The sequence below is a fragment of the Cynocephalus volans genome, chromosome 12 (genome assembly GCF_027409185.1).
Source record: "Cynocephalus volans isolate mCynVol1 chromosome 12, mCynVol1.pri, whole genome shotgun sequence".
In the NCBI taxonomy this organism is placed as follows: domain Eukaryota; kingdom Metazoa; phylum Chordata; class Mammalia; order Dermoptera; family Cynocephalidae; genus Cynocephalus; species Cynocephalus volans.
The window spans coordinates 683,277-703,815 of record NC_084471.1 but is presented as its reverse complement, the minus strand read 5'-3'; the positions used below and the strand labels follow the sequence as shown (position 1 = coordinate 703,815).

Below are 20,539 nucleotides of genomic sequence, written 5' to 3'. Positions count from 1 at the left end.
CCCCCCGGCAGCACGCGCCCGCGCGCCCGCGCCGAGACCACGCCCCCGCGCCGCCGCCGCCGCCGCCATTTTGGAGCGATCCCAGCGCCGCCCGCGGCCCGAGTCGGAACGAGCCCGGTCGGCCGCTCTCGTGTCCGCAGGCGCCGCGCCCGGGCCGGGCCCATGTGCGGGCCGCCCGACCGAGGTAGCCAGGCCTTCGCCTCCGCCAGCACCCTGGCCTCCAACCGGGCTTCCAACCGGGCCTCTGAGGAGCCGCCGCGACGCCCGGCCCGCGGGACAGGTGAGCGCGCCCGCCCGGGCCCTCTCGCCCTCAGTGCGCCTCCTGCCGGTGTCCCCTCCTGCCAGTGTCCCCTCCTGTCATTCCCCCTCGTGTCAGTGTCCCCTCCTGTCACTCCCCCTCCTGTCACTCCCCCTCCTGTCAGTGTCCCCTCCTGTCAGTGTCTCCTCCTCTCATTCCCCTCATGTCAGTGTCCCCTCCTGTCACTCCCCCTCCTGTCAGTCCCCTCCTGTCAGTGTCCCCTCCTGTCAGTGTCTCCTCTCATTCCCCTCATGTCAGTGTCCCCTCCTGTCATTCACCCTCTTGTCGGTCCCCTCCTGTCAGTGTCCCCTCCTCTCATTCCCCTCATGTCAGTGTCCCCTCCTGTCAGTGCCCCCTCTTGTTATTCCCCCTTCTGTCATCGTTGCCTCCTGTCATTTCCTCCCTCCTGTCATTCCTGCTTCCTCTCAGTGGCCCCCGCCTTTCAGTGCCCCCTCCTGTCCATCAGTGTCCCCCTGTCAGTCAGTGACCCCTCCCACCAGTGCCCTCCTTGTTAGTTCCACCTGTCTGTGACCCCCTTTCAGGGGTCCTCCCACCTGTCAGTGCTCCCCTTGTCAGTGTGCTCCCCCATAAGTGTGTCCCCCCTCGCTGCCTGTCAAGGCCCCTCTCCTTTTCAGTGTTAGTGCCCCCATGTCAGGCCTGTCAAGGCACTGCCCCCCCCACTCAGTCCTCTCTTGAAGCCAGTGCCTTCTTCCTGTCAGTGTCCTCCGTCACCTCTCGTTTGTTAGGGACCCTTCCTGTGACTGCCCTGCTGCCCTGCTGTGGTAACAGTGTCCTCCCGGTGCTCCTCTCCCGCCTGTCAGTGTGAGGCACTTCTCTCTCAGTGCCCAGGGTCACCACTCCTGCTGTCCAGTCACTGACCACTCTTTCTGTTACTGGGCCGCTCTTTCCATCACCACTTCAGTTTCCTGTCACACCCCATTACAGCTCCAGACATCACCAGTCACCGACCGCCATTCTGTCGTCCTCCTGGCCTCTCTCCTTACCTCACACTGCCCCATTCCTTCCTCCATCCCCATTCTCTTTTCTTTCACACCTGTCGCCTTCCCCCATGCACCTTACTTGGCACCCTTTATGGTTTCCCCCACCTGCTGCTATGTGTCCTTGCAGCCTACCTACCTGCATTGTCTACCCACTTGTTACTGACTGCTCCCAGTTTGTTACTGATCCCCTGCCCTGCACACCTCCAGCTTCCCCCAGTCTGTCACTTTCACTTAGTCCCTGCCTGTCACTGTAATGCCCCTTTCCCCCATTTTGTCACTGTACCCACCCATCTTGTCCCAGTGCCCTTCCCCAGCCCCTTATTCTTTCACACACACCCCCATCACCTCCCGCAAAGCCTCTCCCTGCCATGCCCTTGGGCTCTCAGTGCCCTTTTCATGGTTGACACTCTCAGCTGTTCACCTCTTCAAGTTCCTTCCTTTCTGGCTTCTCTTTCCTTTTTTTTTTTTTTTTTTTTTCCCCGTGACCGGCGCTCAGCCAGGGAGTGCACCGGTCATCCGTATATAGGATCCGAACCCGCGGCGGCGGGAGCGTCGCCGCGCTGCTAGCGCAGCGCGCTACCGAGTGCGCCACGGGCTCAGCCCCTTCTCTTTCCTTTTGACTTCTTTAAGTCTCATGTCAGCTAGGCTCTGGAAAATGAGAAGAAGCTAGCTATGGGAAGAGTAGGGAGACAGAGCTTTCCAGGCTGAGAGAACAACACGTGCAAAGGCCTTGAGGTGGGAAAGTGCTGGGTCTCCTCCAGAAGCTTAAGACTTATGTGGATAGGGTAAGGGAGAGAGAGACAGGAGCCTGGGTAGGAGAGCTGGTCTTCTAATCATGGTTTTCTTGCAGGTGTTGGTGAGGAGTTGGGCCTTGAGTCTGAGAAGTGGGGAAAACCTGGGCTGGAGATTGAATCGGGGAGTGCCATGATCATATGGACATTGGCACGTGGATAGGAGCAGGGTGTAGTTGTTGCAGTGCTTTATACCTCCGTGGTTGATTTAGGGAAATGTTTTAGAGGTAGAACTGTTGGGAGGGACTAGCTGATAGATCAGAAGAGGGTTGTGAGGGATGAGAGGATTCAGGGTGATTTCTAGGATTCTTGATGGAACAGGTGGGTGGGCAGTAGCACTGTTTACTGAAATGGGGATGCTGAGTTGGGGTTGTGGCAGGGGTGGGGGATTATTATAGACTGAAGGTGGAAAGCATGTCTTTCTCTTGGCTGAAAGTGATGGGAGAAGCCTGAGAAGTCCAAGGGTTCTTAGGGAGAATGTGTCTTGAGGAAGAATCTGGAGCCCAGAGGAGAGGGTCAGCCTGCAGATAAAGAACTATCAGTATGGAGATTATATTTAAGCCTTAGGAATGGCTATTCTTTTAAAAACATATACACATAGCAGAATGCATTAAGCATTTATTTTGTGCTATTGTATTAAATACTTTATGTGAATTATTTAAATCTCACAGTAATCCTAGGATATAGGAACTATTACTTCCTTGTTTCACAAATGAAGAAACTGAGATATACAACAAAATAAGTGACAGAGCCAGGATTTGTACCCCGGGCAGTTTGACTCTAAAGCCTTTCTTTTCCTTTGGTTAGTGGAAAGGCTACTTTTTAAAATATTTTATTGTGTTAAATTTTTGAATAATAATAATGATAGCTGATTATGTACCAGTCACTTTGTGTGTGTTTGTGTGTGTGTGTGTGTGTGTGTGTGTGTGTGTGCACGCATGCACGCGCGCCCATGTGCACGTTTTCCAAGAAAGCTTTATTTAGAAAAATGGGCCCAGGGACTGGCAGGTTAGCTCAGTTGGTTAGAGTTGTAACACCAAGGGCATGGATTCGGATACCCCATACCAGCCAGCTGCAAAAAGAACAAAAAAGAAAAGAAAAACAAGCCCAGGCATTTTTTAAAGTGCATAACCTGTACCATCTCATTTAATCTTTAAAACAACTTACCAATGTAGTTACTCTCAATATACCTGTTAATAATATTCACATGAGAACACTGAAGCACAAATTATGTAGCATATCCAAGGTCACAGTAAATACATTGAGAGCCAAGACTCAGCTCGTGTGGTTAGACTCTAGAGCTTTGCTTTTCACCTTGCCTCCTGTGGATAGCTCATGCACATGGTAATCTGAATTCAGATTAAAATGTAAAAGGTACTAAAGTGTGTATTGTGAAATCACGATCGCTCTGACCATGTCCCTCAGCTACCCCCTTTCTCTTCCAAAGCAACTCATTAGTTCTGTTTTCTTTTGTTTCCTTCTAAAGATAGTTTAATAACAGATGATCGTGTGTGTGTGTGTGTGTGTGTGTGTGTGTGTGTGTGTGTGTGTGTGTGTGTGTGAGAGAGAGAGAGAGAGAGAGAGAGAGAGAGGTATTTATATATTTTACAGAAATGATTAGCATACGTCACACATTCTTCAGTATCTTGCTTGCTTTTAAGTAACAGTTATATCATGTTGTGTCCATATACAGGGAGGGAGCAGCCCTCTTCTTTTTAACACAGAATGTATAATCTTTAATTTTTATTTTGTTTAAAATATTTCATTTAAAAATTATTGAAGAGTATTTTACACCCAGTAAAATGTACATGTCCATTATTTATATCAAGATATAGAATATTTCCATCACCCCTGAAATTATAAAGTATATGGTCCTTTGTGTCTGTCATTTGCTCAAATGTAATGTTTTTGAGATTTATTGGCTTTGATGTATCTGTAGTTTGTTGCCTTTTATCTGAGTAGTATTCTCTTACATGAAAATAGCATAATTTGTTCATCATCCTTTTTCCTGTTGATGGACATTGGGTTGCTTTCACTTTTGGGCTATTATGACTAAAGTCACTATGACGATTCTTGTACAAGTCTTTTGTGTGAACATATGTTACTTCTGTTGGGTGAATATCTAGGTAGGGAATTGCTGGGTCATAGTATAGATGTATGTTTCACTTTTTTAGAAAGTGCCAAATAATTTTCCAAACTGGTACCATTTTAAATTCCTACCAGTAGTTTATAAGAGTTCCACTTTCTCCACATCTATGTCAGTACTTGGTATTGTCAGTCTTTAATTTTAGCCATTGAGGTTGTAGTGGTGTTTTAGTCCGTTTTGTGTTGCTGTAATAGAATACCTGAGACTGGGTAATTTAAGAAGAACAGAGGTTTATTTGGCTTATGATTCTGGGACAGCTACATCTGGTGTGGGCCTCAGGCTGCTTCTACTCATGGCGGGAAGTGGCAGGCAGCAGCGGGTACAAGCAGATCACATGGTGAGAGGAAGCAAGAGAGAGGGACAGAGGTGGTGCCAGGGTCCTATAAACAACCAGCTCTCACGGGAACTAATAGAGCGAGAACTCACTCATTACTCTCCCCTCCCCCAGGAAGAGCATTAATCCATTCATGAGGGATCCGCCCCAATGGCTCAATCAGCTCCCAATACTGCCACAGTGGGAATCAAATTTCTGCATGAGTTTCAGGGAAACAACACATGCAAACTCCATCAAGTGGTATCTTATTATGGCTTTAATTTGCATTTCTCTGATCAATGAGGATGGTAAGCAACTTTTCATGTGCTTGTTGGCCATTTCCATATCTTTCATGAAGTGTCTATTCAAGTATTTTGTCCACTGTTCATTGGGTTGCTTTTCTTTTTTTTATTCATTTTTAGGATTTAAAAAATATCTTGCTGTTATAAGTCCTTTGTCGTGTGTGTGTTTATATATAGTGAGGGGTGGGAGAAGGAGGGGAGTGTGAATATTTTTTCCCATTTACGTTTTTTAAATTTCTTTCTTTTCCTTTTCTTTTTTTTTTTTTTTTGGTGGCTGGCCTATAAGGGTATCCAAACCCTTGACCTTGGCATTATAACTCCATGCTCTAACCAACTGAATTAACGAGCCAGCCCTTCCAATTTATTTCTTAATGGTGTCTCTTGGTGAGCAAAATATTTTAATTTAGGTAAAGTAAACATTTATCAGAATTTTTCTTTTATGGTTATTTTGTGTCCCCAGAAAATTTTGCCTGCTCTAGGGTTGTGAAGACATTGTGCTGTTTTTTTTTTTTTTCGAAGCTTCGTAGTGGTAGCTTTTGTATTTAGGCCTATGATCTATCTTTTTCTTTTTTGAAATACAGCTTTATTGACATACAATTGACGTACAATAAACTATTTATGTTTAAAGTGTAAAATTAGATAAGTTCTGAATACGTAAACACTTGTGAAATTGTGACCTCTGTTAAGATAGTGAATATATCCCTCATCCCTCCAAATTTCCTCATGCCCCTTTGGAATCCTTCCCTCCCACCCTTTCTTTTCTGTCTATCCCTTAGCAACTACTGATCTCTTTTTTGTATGATCCATCTTGAATTAATTTTTGTGTGTAGTGTGTGGTGGAGCCAAGATACATTTTTCCCACTATGTGGATATACAATTACTCTAGCATCATTTGTTGAAAAGTCTTTTTTCTCCATTGAATTACACTGGTGGCTTTGTTATAAATCAATTGAACATATGTGTGCAGGCTTATGTCTGGGCTTTCTGTTATGTTCCATTGGTCTATTTTTCTATCCTGTACCAACACTACACTGTCTTAATTACTGTAACTTAATGGTAAGTCTTGAAATCAGGTGGCATAAGACCTCTATTTTTATTCCTCTACAAAATTGTCTTGTTAGTTTTGGAATGAACTCTCCAATTTGTACAGAAATTTTTGCTGTGAGTTTGGTTAGGGTTACATTGAATCTATAGATCAATTTTAGAACTGAATTATTAACATTAAGTCTTCTGATCTGTGTATATGGTATATCCCCATTTCGATCTTCATGTTTTTCCTCAGCAGCGTTTTTTAAGTTTTTAATGTACAAGTATATTTTCTCATTTGTTTTATTTGTAGGTATTGGTCTTTTGATGCTATCATAAGTATTTGATACTGTTTTTCAATTATTTATTGTTCGTGTACAAAATTGGTTTATGTATACTGATCAATTCATATATTCCTGCCTAATTCACTTATTAGTTCTCATAGTGTGTATATTCCTTTGGATTTTCTACCCACCTAATCATATCATCTGCAAATAAAGATATTTTCCTTTTCGTTTCCAGTTGTTATGCCTTTTATTTCACTTTTTTGCTTTATGACATTAGCTAGAACGCCTAATACAGTGTTGAACAGAAGTGGTGATAGTGGGCCTCTTTTCCTATTTGGTGAAGTGTTTTTTATCATGAAAAGGTGTTAGATTTGTGAAATGCTTTTTTTGATCTACTGATGTGATCATTTGGCTTATTTTATTGAGACATGGTGTGTTATATTAACTGATTTTCAGATGTTAAAGTAGCCTTGCATTCTTGGGATAAATCCCCCTTGGTGTGGTGTATAATATTCCTTACATATGGCTGGGTTTGGTTTGCTAGTGTTTTGTTGAGGATTTTTGCATCTGTATTCATAAGAGATATTTGTATTTGACTTTCTTTCCTTATGATGTCTTTGGTTATGTTATCAGGGTAATAGTGGCCCCATAGAATGAGTTGGGAAATTCTTCATTCCTTTTTGCAAATCAAATTCCTTTCTTTCTTTTTTTCCCCCAACGATCTCAATTGGCTTTATTGCAATTCTAGAATCGGGCAACACGTTATTCCATAAAACAAGATAAGTGTTCCTACAGATCAAATTCCTGTCTGGGATCATTTTCCTGAAGCCTGAAGCATTTCCTTCAGTATTTCTCACAGTGTGCCTATGCTGGAGACAAATTCCCTCAGTTTTTGTTGGTCTGAAAATGTCTTTATTTACCCGTCTGCTTCGAAGGATATAGAATTCTAGGTTGACAGGTTTTTTTCTTTCACTCCTGTAAAGAAGCTGTTCTGTTGTTTTCTAGCTTCTGTTGTTTCTGATGAGAAGTTAACTATTATTATTATTGTTTGCCTGAAATAGTATCTTTTTTCCTGCTGTGTTTATGATATTTTATTTTTATTAAAATTTTTTTTTTCAGTTTGAGTGTAATGTTCCAGGTGTGGTATTCTTTGTATTATTTAGCCGTCTTGGGGAGTTTGTGGGTTGATGTGTTTGATCAACTTTGGAAACATTTTGGCCATTGCCACTTTAAATATTTCTGCATATTTTCTTTTTTCCTTTCATTTTGGGGATTCCAATTATATTTTATTTATTTATTTATTTATTTATTTTTGCAACTGGCTGGTATTGGGATAAATTCTTGACCTTGGTCCAATTATATCTATTTTAGATTGTTTGATATTGTTCTATAGGTTTTAGATATGTTGGCATTTTTAAAACTATTTTTGGGGGCTGGCCCGTGGCTCACTCGGGAGAGCGTGGTGCTGATAACACCAAGGCTGTGGGTTCGGATCCCTATATAGGGATGGCTGGTTGGCTCACTTGGGAGAGCGTGGTGCCGACAACACCAAGTCAAGGGTTAAGATCCCCTTACCGGTTATCTTTATTGAAAAAAAAAAAAAAAAAAAAGTCACAGTTATCTTAAGAAAGGAAAACCAGCTTCCTAGAGAGAGATAGTAGGATTGCTAGGCTATATTTAGTGTTCACTTGAGGTCTGTGGTCACTAATTTAAAATGAATAAAACTCAGGTTTCCTCATGGAAGCCTTATCTGACCAACACTCTCCACCCGCCCCCTGCCCCCCAACCAGTGACAACAATTACTAACATTTATTGGGAACTTACTGTTTGCCAAGCATGTGTTGGCCACTTTATACAGATTATCTTGTTAAATATTCACGCTATTCTTTGAGGTATAACTACCATCGTTTATATTTTACAGTTGAGGAAATGGAGATACAGAGAATTTAGGAAACTTAATTTAGGTCAGTAAGTGGTAGAGCTGAGCTTTAGACCAGGCAGCTGTACTCTGGATTTGAGGTTTCAGCCGTCACAGCACGCTATAGATGATGTCAAATAAATAATAGCTGCGACAGCTAATACACCAGGCACTCGTGGGTGCCAAGCCTGGTTCCAGGCACTGTGCTTTGTCCCAGTCAGTCCTCATACCCACCCGAGGAGGTTGGTGTTTTTATTCCTGTTTACAGGGAGCATCTGAGGTGTAGAGAACCTAGCAGTTAGCTACATACTCAGGGCTCACAGTTAGGACACCTGGTGGGTGTGAGCTGGGGACTCGGCCTGTGCTTTAGCCCACAGTGTCACTACACACCAGTCTGTGTCACGGTCAGCACCATGTAGTCTTTCAGTATCTCTCTTCTCTGCCAGTGGTCAGGCTCCTTGGGGGCAGGGCTAGATTTGTCTCATTCTCTGCTATGCTTATTCCTGGGTGAGCTGATTCCCATTGTTATTTGTCTGGGCTGCTGTTAACATTCAAACCTTTAGGGGTCCCCCTTCAAAAATTGACTCCACCTGTCAGCCCTCTGCTTTATTCTTTTTTTATTGAGGTATACTTCACATACCATAAAATTCACCCTTTTAAAATGTGCAATTCAGTGGCTTTTAGCACAGTCACAAGGTTGTGCAACAACCATCCCCACTATCTAGTTCCAGAACATTTCACCACCCCAAGAAGAAAGCCATTGACTGCTCCATTTTGAAGACTTGACTTCTCTCTCCTCAGGGCCCCATCATCTCCCAAGCCCATGAGACCCTGCTCTGTCCCTTTTCAGCTCTTTGCCATGTGGCCCTTCCTGGACTAGCTCAGTCCTGGGTGGTGCCTTCCTGTTGTCCCCTCCATCCTGATCATTCCTTTTGCATCTCCTTTGATGACTCCCTTTTTTCTTTGACTGCACCAGAATCTGCTTATTGCGTGGAGATTGAGAACATGGGACTTTGCCGTTGGCCAAACCTGGGTCCAAGTTCTAGAAATGACACTTCTTAATCTTGTGACCTTGGGCTAGCCGTGTAATTATTGAGCTCTGTTAACTGAGGTTGGTGGTAAGCCCACTGCTGCATTGAACCGTGCTGAGCTGTGAGTGCCTGCTCGTGCAGAGCCTGTATGCAGTAAGGCCTCTGTGAAAGCCACATGCTCCTGTTACTGTTCTCCCTTGTGGTGGCATCATCCTGAAGTCACAGTTCCGTGGCTCTTAGTCTTTTCATGCATCTTGTTTGGGCTTCAGCTCGTTCATCACCCTGGTTTCTTCCCTGGTGCTTTTGTGTGCTATCTTCTGCCTATTTGGCAATGCTTTTCTTTTAGCTTGTCTCTAGCTATTTTTTCCTTCAAGAGTTTCAGCCCAGAGTATGTCCTGCTCCTGCCTGCCCTTGACCAAGGGACTTCCCATTCTGGTTCTGGTTTTCCCAGGAGTACAGTATTCAGAACAAGTACAGTGCAGGCACTCTCTCTCTTGTGGTGGGACAGGTGCAAACTGTGGTGGCCTTGCTGTGGTGTGTCTTTGGTTCTTCATAGTTGATTCCTTTTTTCTCTGGGCCCCTAGGAGGTATCTGGTGTTGGCTACCATCCTAGACCAGTGGTGGCAGTTGTGACAGCTGTCATGGAGTCACATTTTTACCTGCATCACATGTGCAGCAGGCACTTGCCCAGGGTGCAGAGCTGGTCAATGATAGACACTGGACTTTATGCCTGGGCCTTTGTGGCTGGTCAGGGCTGCCCTCCTTGAGGGCTTCTCTGGTTGCTTGCTGAGGGTGAGGGGATTTGTTTGGCTTCAGGAGGGAAGAGGGCCAGAGCCCTTAGCACTGGTGATGAGGGCGTGTCCTCAAATGCTGGCCAGCTCTGACCTTACCCAAGAGAGCTGCCATGGGTACTAGTAGTGAGCAGAGGGTGGCTTTTCACTTTTCACATGTCTTCATTGTATCTAATAGCCAGGAGAATACTCTTATGAAACCCAGGAGATGTTGAGAGCCTGGCTTGGGCCTCACAGAGCCCTTGCTCAAGGTGCCTGCTGGGGCTGTGTGTTGAAGTTACCTTTCTGAGGCTTTGGTAGGAGAGCAGCTGGGCTGCCACCACTGGGAGGAGAATCGCTACCTTGAGAGCTGGAAGACCCAGGAATATGCAGCCATGTAAGCAGCCGATCTTGGATGATAACGCTTGCGCTAACTGCCATTGTTGAGTCCTCCGTGTGCCAGTTGCAGGGTGGATGCTGTACATGCAGGTCTCATCTCATCCTCGCAGTTCCTGGACTAGGGAACGGGAGGGCCATGAAGGCAGGCAGGGTTCTGTGGACTGCACTGTGTTCACCCAAAATTCTTTTTTTTTTTTTTTCCAGATTCCAAAGTTCTGTATTTTTCAAAATAAAGATCACACATTGTTTAGAGACAATCTACACAAGAGTTACAAAAAATAGTTGCCCAGGCATAAGCATACACAGGTTTGTTAATTATACACATATGGTTACAAGTGTGCTTGCAGAAAAGTTCATTGGAAATATACACAAGGCTCTGGAAATGTAGTGTTACAATTCTATATTCAAACAAGGAAAATTGACAGTATGTTACATTCACTTACAAGTAGACAAAATGCAAAATACAGTTCATCTTCTGTACAAAAAGGGCAATTCACACTTTATAAGGTGAGGGGGGCTCTGATTGTAAGGAAAGCTAGGGCAGGGCTGAACTTTTGCACGTCCTTTTGACTGTCACAAAATAAGCAAAACATTACTTTTTAGGATTAAAAAAACACTAGTGTGAACTGAATCTTGTTGAATAACATTTAGAAAGGATCTCGCTATACTGTCTGACTAGATGACAAATAAAGCCAATCTCTTTGTTTTCGTTTTTCACCCAAAATTCTTATGATGAAATCCTAACCCCCAATGTGATGATACTTGGAAGCAGGTGTTTGCGAGGTGATTGGGTTAGATGGGTCATGAGGGTGGGGCCCTCAAGATGGGATCAGCCCTTAGGTAAAGACACAGCAGAGAGCTTGCTCTCTCTCTCTCCCTGCTGTGAGGACACAGCCAGAAAGCAGCCATCTACAAGTCACAAAGAGAGGCCTCATCAGCAACCAAATTGGCCAGCACCTTGATCTTGGACTTTCAGTTTCCAGAACTGTGAGAAATAAATGTCTGCTGTTTAAACAAGCCAGTTTATAGTGTTTTGTTGTGGCAGCCTGAGCTGACTAAAACACGTCAGTGGAGGGTGCACAGGCCAGCTGGCTCTCTGGCAGAGCAGTCATTGCAGACTAGCCCGCCAGCCACCGTTCGTCTGAGGATGCATTTTGCTTATCCTGCACAGCCTTGGCCCACGTAGTGTTAAAAAATTAAATTAGTTGTGAATACTTGGAGATTTGGGGATTTAAAAAAATCTGGATTTCTGGCATTTCTTGTGGAAACTGGCAGATGTGTCCCTGTGCCCTTCATTCTTGCATGGCTGTTATTGGCTGGAGGGGGCCCATCTGCTCACATAGGTGGGCATGTGCTCTTTTGTGCTGCAGCCTTCACTCAGCCTGCTGCCTTCCACATCCAGCTTCCTTCCCTCATGTAATGCCCTGCCTGTTCTGCAGGGCCTCGAATTGCAATCTCTGCTTTAGGATGTGGTAGGAAAATCAGCAGTCAGGTGACTGGTCACTTCTCCATTGCCACGTAAGATAGGTCGTTACTCCAGAGCAATGTTTTAGGATGTTCACTTCTGAGTAGAGCTAGCGTCCTTTTTTTTTTCTTCCCCCTTCCCATCTTTCTGTCATCTGGAGCTGGCCTAGGCTGTACTCTATACTCTCTTAGTCTTTGGCCCCAACACTCACGTAAGGCTTGTTCACCAGGAAGATTTTTCACTTTTTCACTGTGTTCCTCGGCCCCTCTTCTTGGGGACGTGTACCAGAGTCAGGAGCCAGCAACCTGCAGGGAGAAGCAGTGACTCAGCTGCCAGCCTGCTAACCCTTCTCCTGGTCCTGCTCTGTGCATGGGCCTGGAGTCCCGCTGGGGCTGGCCAGGGGGAGGAATCTGACCTCGCAGCACTTACCACTGGCATTTGTTTTGGGGATCCAATCTTTGCTGTTTCCTCATCGATTTAGTTCCACTTATTTATTTATTTATTAATTATTTATTTAGCTAGAGAATTGTTTTCCTCTAGAATTTCAAATATGTTTCCATATATTTGTATATATTATTCTCTTATAGAGATTTTTTAATAAATGAACTTTTAATTAACAAAGTAATAAGTATATAAGCTTCTAATTAAAAAAATCTATCCTTATATACAACCTCCCTCATCCGTTAGTCCTATTCCATGGAAGCAACTATTTTCAAACTCTTATAGCTACTTAATTCTGGTAGTTACTTTCATAAGTTAATAATAATAAAATATAATAACAACTAACATGTATTAAGGGCTTTCCATGTATTAGGTGCCATTCTAAGCCCTTTACATTGATTTCTTCTTTTAATTGTCACTGTGAATATGTGAAGTAGGTGTTATCTTCCTTTTACAGACACGGAAACTGAGGAACAGAGAGAGGCTAATTGATTTGCCAAGATTTCATCTTTTTTCTTTCTTTTTACTTTTTTTATATTTATTTTTTATTTTAATTTATCAATATACAATGTAGTTGATTTTCTTTTTTTTCTTTTTTTTTTTTTTGACCAGTAAGGGGATTGCAATCCTCGGCAGGGTGTGGCCTGTACCACGCTCAGCCAGTGAGCACATCGGCCATCGTCTTATAGGACCCGGACCCGTGGCCTCGGCGCTACCAGCGCCACACTCTCCTGAGTGAGCCACGGGGCTGGCCCAATATAGTTGATTTTCATGTGCCTTTACCAATTCTTTTTTTTCCCCCTACCCTCTCCACTCCCATCAACATCATATCTGTTCACTTATCTTAACAAGTTCAAGGAATTATTGTGATCGTTGTGTCTTTTTTTCTATTTTTACTTTTTAAATTGTGATAAAATATACGGAACATAAAATTTACCACTGAAATCATTTTTAAGTGTATAAGCTCAGTGGCATTAAATACATTCACATTGTTGTGCAGCCATCACCACCATCATCTCCAGAACTTTTTCATCTTCACAAATGGAAACTCTGTACCTGTTAAGCAGTAAATCTCCATTCCCTCCTCCCCCAAGCTCCTGGCAACCACCGTTCTACTTTCTGTCTCTGAATCTGACTGCTCTAGGAACCTCGTATGAGTAGAATCATACAGTATTTGTCCTTTTGTGACTTGTTTATTTCATTCAGCGTCATGTCTTCAGGTTCATCCATGTTGTAGCAGGCACTGAAATTTCCTTCTTTTGAAATGTTGACTGTTAGTCCATGGTATATATAGAGCACATTTTATATGTCCGTTCATCTGTCAATGAATACTTGGCTTGTTTCCACTTTTTGGCTATTGTCTCCTCCTTTCTTTTATTTTTAATTAAAAAAATTTTTTTTAATTTTAATTATTTATTTATTTTTAAAATTTTTTGTTGAATCATAATTGATTATACATATTTTTGGGGTTCAGCATTGACATATGTTTATCAAATCGATATTACTAGCATATATATTTTTACAAATTGTACTTATTCTTTATGTCCCTTGTCCAATCTGTCCCCACTCCCTCTCCTTCTCCTCCACCTCTGATAACCCTAGATTTCTTTCTTTCTGAAAGAATAATGGTTACTCTGTTGATTTTTTTTTTTTTTTTAAGATGACCGGTAAGGGGATCTTAACCCTTGGCTTGGTGTTGTCAGCACCACGCTCAACCAGTGAGCTAACTGGCCATCCCTATATAGGATCCAAACCTGTGGCCTTGGTGTTATCAGCACCGCACTCTCCTGAGTGAGCCACGGACCGACCGTTGTTGATTTGTTGTTTAGATGATCTGTCCAATGCTGAGAGGTGTGTTCAGGTGCCCAAATATTATTGGAGAGCAGATGCTTCTTCTGTCACTGTGGAATGGGCTTTGTGGAGAGAGTCATCCTCTTCTTTTCTTTGGTCTCTGCTGGTGACTCTCCTTGTGTCAATTCACTCCAGTGGCTGGTGGACCATCTGCATGGTGGTTGTGGCATCTAACTGCTTTTGCGGCAGCCTTGGTTATTGTGGTGGTTGTGGTGGACCACCCACATGGATGTGATGTTTTTGGCATGCTCCTTGCCCAGCTGCTGGTGGCAGTGGCAGTGTGCCTGGTTGTGGGACAGGATCCAGTCCTCAGACCTATGCTTCAGGACCCCAGGTGGGCCCCGTGGCAGCAGTGGTGTGCCTTGTTGTGGGCAGAAGGTCTGGTCCCTGGCTCCATACCTCAGGACCCTGGGTGGTTCCCCTAATTTTTACTTTTGACACTGGCCAGTACCGGGATCAAATACCGGACCTTGGTGTTGGTAGCACCATGCTCTAAACTGAGCTAACCAGCCAGCCCTCCCTTTCTTGATATAGTCAAAGGAAGACCCTCTTAGGGGCCCTATTCTCTATTGTAAGACTCAAGAAAGACTTGGCAAGAGCTGAGGTGATCCTGAATAGGTTTCAAAGTGGGGTTCTTTCTGACCAAGCTTGGAGATTCTTTTAGTTGCCTGTCTCCTTGGGGTAGCTGGAGCACCCATCTATGGAATGAAGGCCCGACTGTGCATCTTGACTGTGGGTCTTGGCTTCTTCTAGGAAAGTTTTTAGGCCCAGGAATTAATTAAGGTTGGATATACATGGCTCTCTGTCTGCCTCATCCTGAAGGAGAAGAGGATGTTGCTCTTTTTTTCTTTCTTTTTTTTATAAAGATGACTGGTAAGGTGATCTTAACCCTTGACTTGGTGTTGTCAGCACCACGCTCTCCCAAGTGAGCCATGGGTCAGCCCCTAGAGGATGTCGTTCTTTGAGGTACATATTCTGAGGCTCAGCTCAGTTAATCTTTGGACTTGAGGCTGTGATTTCCTGTTGGGTGACCACTTAGTGCCTCACTTGTTAGACAACCTGACAAACCTGTCTGTCCTTGTGAAGTAACATATCTTCTATTTCTGTGCTCTCTGATATTACCACTGCCTCACTCTCTTTCCTGGACATAGTTTGTCAAAGTCCTCCTAGGGCTGATTTAAATAGTGCCACCCAGTTAGGGTGATTTGACCCAGAAAACCTTCTGATGTCCCTGTTTCCAGGGACTGGTTAGACATGCTCCATTCTGAGCTGGAGGAATCTGGCCTCCCACATCCAGGACAAGCCACACCTTTGGGGACTTGTCTGTGTAGCAAAGGCAATGCTTGTTTTCTTAGATTTGGTGATATCTTTTTAAAGATTCCCCCAAGACTCTTCAAATGTGGCTTACTGGGGTAGAATTTTCTGACTTAAGTAATTACACACACATACACTCTCCCCCTACACATAGAGAAAGTTATGTGATGAGCCCCCACACACCCATTACTCAACTTCAGCAATCACCAACATGTGGCCAATCTTGTTTTGCCTATCCTCCTTTTTTTTCCTCTGGTAAAATAGAATTAAACGGTAACACAAAATTTCCGTGAACTTTTGGAAGTACCCTCATATTGAAAAGCAAATTCCAGAAATCATGAAATCATGCCATTTCACCTTCTCAGGTCCATGCTCAGATTTCTCTGATTACCTAAAACATGTCTTATGTAGTTGGTTTGTTTGAATCAATGTCCAAACAATTCCAAGTATCATATTTTGTTGTATGTTTCTTTTTTTAAAAAAAATAATTTATTTTATTTATTGAATCAAAATCGATTATACATATTTTTGGGGTTGAACATTGAGATATGTTGATTAAATCAGTATTACTAGCATATATATTGTTACAAATCATAATTATTCTTTATGCCCTTTGTCCAACCTCTCCCCTTCCCCCATTCGCCCCCCTCATCCCTCTAATTGCCTAGATTTCTTCTCTCCCTCTGAAAGAATAATGGTTAGTCCGTTAACTTGTTACCTAGATGATCTGTCCAATGCTGAGAGATGTGATCAGGTCCCCCAATATTATCATAGAGCAGATGCTTCTTCTGTCACTCTGAAATGGGTTTTGTGGAAAGAGACATCTTCTTCTTTTCTTTGTCTCTGCTGGTGACTCTTCTTATGTGAATGCACTCCGGTGGTTGGCGGACCATCTGCGTGGTGGCTGTGCCGTCTAGCCACTTTTGCAGCAGCCATGGTTATTGTGGTGACTGTGGTGGGCCACCCACGTGGGGGCGCTGTTTTTGGCATGCTCCTTGGCACTGGCGGTATGCCTGGTTGTGGGGTGTGTTTGGTCCCCTTCTCCTTGCCTTGGGTCCCCTGGCAGGCCCCAAGGTGCTTGCATGTTGTGCCTGGTTGTGGGAGAGAGGTCCAGTCCCCTTATCCATGCCCCAGGTCCCTGGGTGGGCTCCGAGGTTCTGGCATGTTGTGCCTGGCTGTGGGAGGGTGGTCTGGTCCCCTTCTCCATTCCCTGGGTCCCTGGGCAGGGCCCAAGGTGCTGGTGTGGTGTGCCTGTTTGTGGGAGAGAGGTCCAGTCCCCTTTTCCATGCCTCAAGTCCCCGGGTGGGCCCTGAAGCGCTGGCTCAGTGTGCCTGTTTGTGGGAGAGAGGTCCAGTCCCCTTTTCCATGCCTCAGGTCCCTGGGCGGGCCCTGAAGCACTGGTGTGGTGTGCCTGGTTGTGGGAGAGAGGACCATTCCCCTTCTCCTTACCCCGGTTCCCTGGGTGGGCTCCGAGTTGTTGGCATGTTGTGCCTGGTTGTGGGAGAAAGGTCCAGTCCCCAACTCCATACCCTGGGTCCCTGGGTGGGCCCCAACGTGCTGGCTCAGTGTGTCTGGTTGTGGGAGGGTGGTCTGGTCCCCTTCTCCATGCCCTGGGTCCCTGGGCGGGGCCCAAGGTGCTGGCGTGGTGTGCCTGGTTGTGGGAGGGGTGTCTAGTCCTCTTCTCCATGCATCAGGTCCCGAGGCTGGCCCCGACGCACTGGTGCAGTTTGCCTGGAAGTGGGATTGGGGTCCAGTCCCCAGTTCCAAGCCTCCCGTTCCCAGGCAGGCCCCAAGGTGCTGGTGGTGTGCCTGGCTTGGAACTAATTTTTTGTCCTTTGTTTCTAACACGGGGGAACTTCCTGTGGGAGCCAGTACTTGAGCTGTGTGGTTGTTTAAATTGCTACTTTGCTGCTGTTTCCCTAGGGAAGGCTTTTTGTGCAGCTCAGGGTTTAATGTTTGACCTCATAGGTACTTCTGGCTCTCCAGAGACCCAGTGGATCTGTGTTCTGTAGAATCTCTGATCTGGGCCTGAGTTTTTTCGTCAAACTGCACCTCATGCAATTCTGCATTCCCGACCATTCTCCTCTGAGTGGTCCTGTGCTGCGCTGGTCCCTTGTGATGACTCACCGGGCTCTGAATGGCTCCCTTTTGTCAGTTGTTGTGGCGCCTGCTCCTGGGTGGGTCCATGTGAACCCTATTAGTGGTCTTGCTGTACTGGGAGCCACCAAGGCCCTCTTCTCCCCTGCCTCCTCCAAGTAACTCCATCCGAAGGGCACAGCTGCAGCTTCTGCCGGCTCCTGCTCCATGTGCTCATCAGCTCGAGCCTTAAAGCAGCCACGGCCCGAAACGCTCAAAGCAGCTTTTTCTTTCATCGTAGTTTCTCCGACCTTCATGAACTCCATAGGTCTCTCCTCCCCTTCCCCTGAGCTCCAGCGGCCCTGGCTTGGCTGATGTTACATTCTTATAGTTGTAAATTGGTTGATTTGTGGGAGAGAGTGATGCTGGGGACCGTCTATTCCGCCATCCTGATTGGATCTCTTGTACGTTTCTTAAATCTCTTATTTTTTTTTTTTTTTTTTTTTTAAAAGATGACCGGTAAGGGGATCTTAACCCTTGACTTGGTGTTGTCAGCACCACGCTCACCCAGTGAGCAAACCGGCCATCCCTATATGGGATCCGAACCCGCGGCCTCGGCGCTCCCAGCGCCACACTCTCCCGAGTGAGCCACGGGCTCAGCCCAAATCTCTTATTCTTATAACAGCTCCCTCCTCCCCCATTTTTCCATGTCACTGAATTGTGGGTGAGATTGGGTTATTTGTTCTATTATCTCTCCCACACTCTGGATTTGGCTGATTGCTTCGTTTTGTATCATTTAACTTGTTCCTCCATGTATTAGTCCTTTTCTTTTGCTTATAACAAAACACCTGGAACTGGATAATTTATAAGAAAACAAAATTTATTGCTTAGAGTTTTGGAGGCTGGGATGTCCACAGTCCAGAAACATATCTGGTGAGGTGACTCTTTGGTGGTGGCTTTACAGCAATGCAGGGGTCTCACATGGCAGAAAATGGTGGAGCAGAGAAAGAGGATAGTTCCTCCTGCACTCTCCTTTTAACCTTGAGAACCTTGCCCATGACCACCATTATTAATCCATTCATTAGGGTATGATCCTCAGAATCTAATCACCTTTTCAAGGCCCCACCTTTTGATTACCATAAGAGGATTTCCCACCCTCAATTGTTACAGTGGGAATTAAGCTTCTAATTATGGACTTTGGGGGACACAATTCAATCAATCCACAGCACTCCTCCCATATTTTCTGTAGAGACAGGTTACAGCTGACAGAATGATTAGGTTTAGGTACCCTCATTTTTTTGGTAGGAAAACTGAACACATGGTAATCTGATGGATTTTAATGTTATATCCACAGGGATCTAGATTTTAACATTCTCTCTTCATTTGGCCTTTTGTTCGTCTCTCAAGAAGTAGGTATGAAAATAAACTTTGGCTTAGGGTGGCCATCCTTATTTCATTAAGCTCTGGTGATGTCTGATAGCACTTTCTTCCGTCAGATTTTGGTTCAGTTCTCTGACGAGGTAAACTGATTTATCTTACTAGTGAGTAATGTCTGCCTGAGTGTTAAAACATCTTTTCATTCTACCTACCCTATGAAATAGTTAATTTTCCTTACTGGGCTTCTTCCAATAGCTGTTGGAGAATGGGAGAATTACTTCTTTTTTTTTTTTTTTTTTTTAATTAAATTAAATTAAATTTTACTTCTCAAAATACATTGTACTTGACTTTCATGCCCCTTTACCCATTCCTCTCCCTCCTCCCCTCCAAATTGTATCACTGTTGAAGGAATTTTTGTGGTTATTCTGTCTTCTTCCCTGCACCCTTTATTTGTTTGTGTGTTTATTTATTAATTTTTAGCTCCCACAAATAAGTGAGAACATGTGGTATTTCACTTTCTGTGCCTGACTTGTTTCACTTAGTATAATTTTCTCTAAGTCCATCCATGTTGTTGCGAATGGAAGTATTTTGTTCTTTTTTATAGCAGAGTAGTATTCCATTGTGTAGATGTACCACAGTTTCCTTATCCACTCATCAGATGATGGACATTTTGGCTGGTTCCAGCCCTTGGCTATTGCATATAGAGCTGCAATAAACATTGGAGTACAGGTATCCCTTTGGCATGATGATTTCCATTCTTCTGGGTATATTCCCAGCAGTGGGATCACTGGGTCATATGGTAGATCTATCTGCAATTGTTTGAGGAACCTCCATATCATTTTCCATAAAGGTTGCACCATTTTGCAGCCCCACCAACAGTGGATAAGAGTTCCTTTTTCTCTGCAACCTCTCCAGCACTTATCGTTCTCAGTCTTTTGGATGTTAGCCATCCAAACTGGAGTGAGGTGGTATCTCAGTGTGGTTTTGATTTGCATTTCCCGGATGCTGAGTGATATTGAGCACTTTGTCATGTGTCTGTTGGTCATTCGTATATCTTCCTTTGAGAAATGCCTGTTCAGCTCCTTTGTCCATTTTTTTTTTTGTCTTTTTCGTGGCCAGCACTCAGCCAGTGAGTGCACTGGCCAGTCCTATATAGGATCCGAACCTGCGGCGGGAGTGTCGCTGCGCTCCCAGCACCACACTCTCCCGAGTGCGCCACTGGCTCGGCCCCTTTGTCCATTTTTTAATTGGGTTATTTGTTTTTTTCTTGTAAAGTTGTTTGAGTTCCTTGTATATTCTGGATATTAATCCTTTGTCAAATATATATTTAGCAAATATTTTCTCCCACTCTGTCAATTGTTTCTTTTGCTGTGCAGAAGCTTTTTAGTTTGATATAGTCCCATTTGTTTATTTTTCCTTTAGTTGTCTGTGCTTTTTGGGTCCTATTCATGAATTCTGTACCCACTCCTATTTCCTGGACTGTTTCCCCTATGTTTTCTTTAAGGAGTATTATTGTTTCAGGGTGTATCTTTAATTCTTTAATCCATTTTGAGTTGATTTTGGTATATGGTGAAAGATACGGATCTAGTTTCATTCTCCTACATATGATATCCAGTTTTCCCAGCACCATTTGTTGAAAAGGCAGTCTCTTCCCTAGTATGTAGACTTGCTACCTTTGTCAAGATCAGATGGCTGTAGGCATATGGGTTAATTTCTGGGTTCTCTATTCTGTT

At 44.3% G+C, this 20,539-nt stretch overlaps 1 protein-coding gene across 8 annotated transcripts in view; it reads left to right on the top strand.

Moving 5' to 3' along the window:
- The window catches only part of PPP6R2 (protein phosphatase 6 regulatory subunit 2), a 128,976-nt gene that overhangs the window by 18,791 nt on the left and 89,646 nt on the right, over positions 1–20,539 (top strand). For 7 of the 8 annotated variants that reach the window (XM_063115783.1, XM_063115784.1, XM_063115786.1 and 4 more), the window contains exon 1: positions 86–280. The exons of the other annotated variant lie outside the window; for it this stretch is intronic. The gene's annotated coding sequence lies outside the window, so the exon portion shown is untranslated. Of the gene's footprint in view, positions 1–85; positions 281–20,539 lie in introns of those variants that run through there. 8 annotated transcript variants of the gene reach the window in all.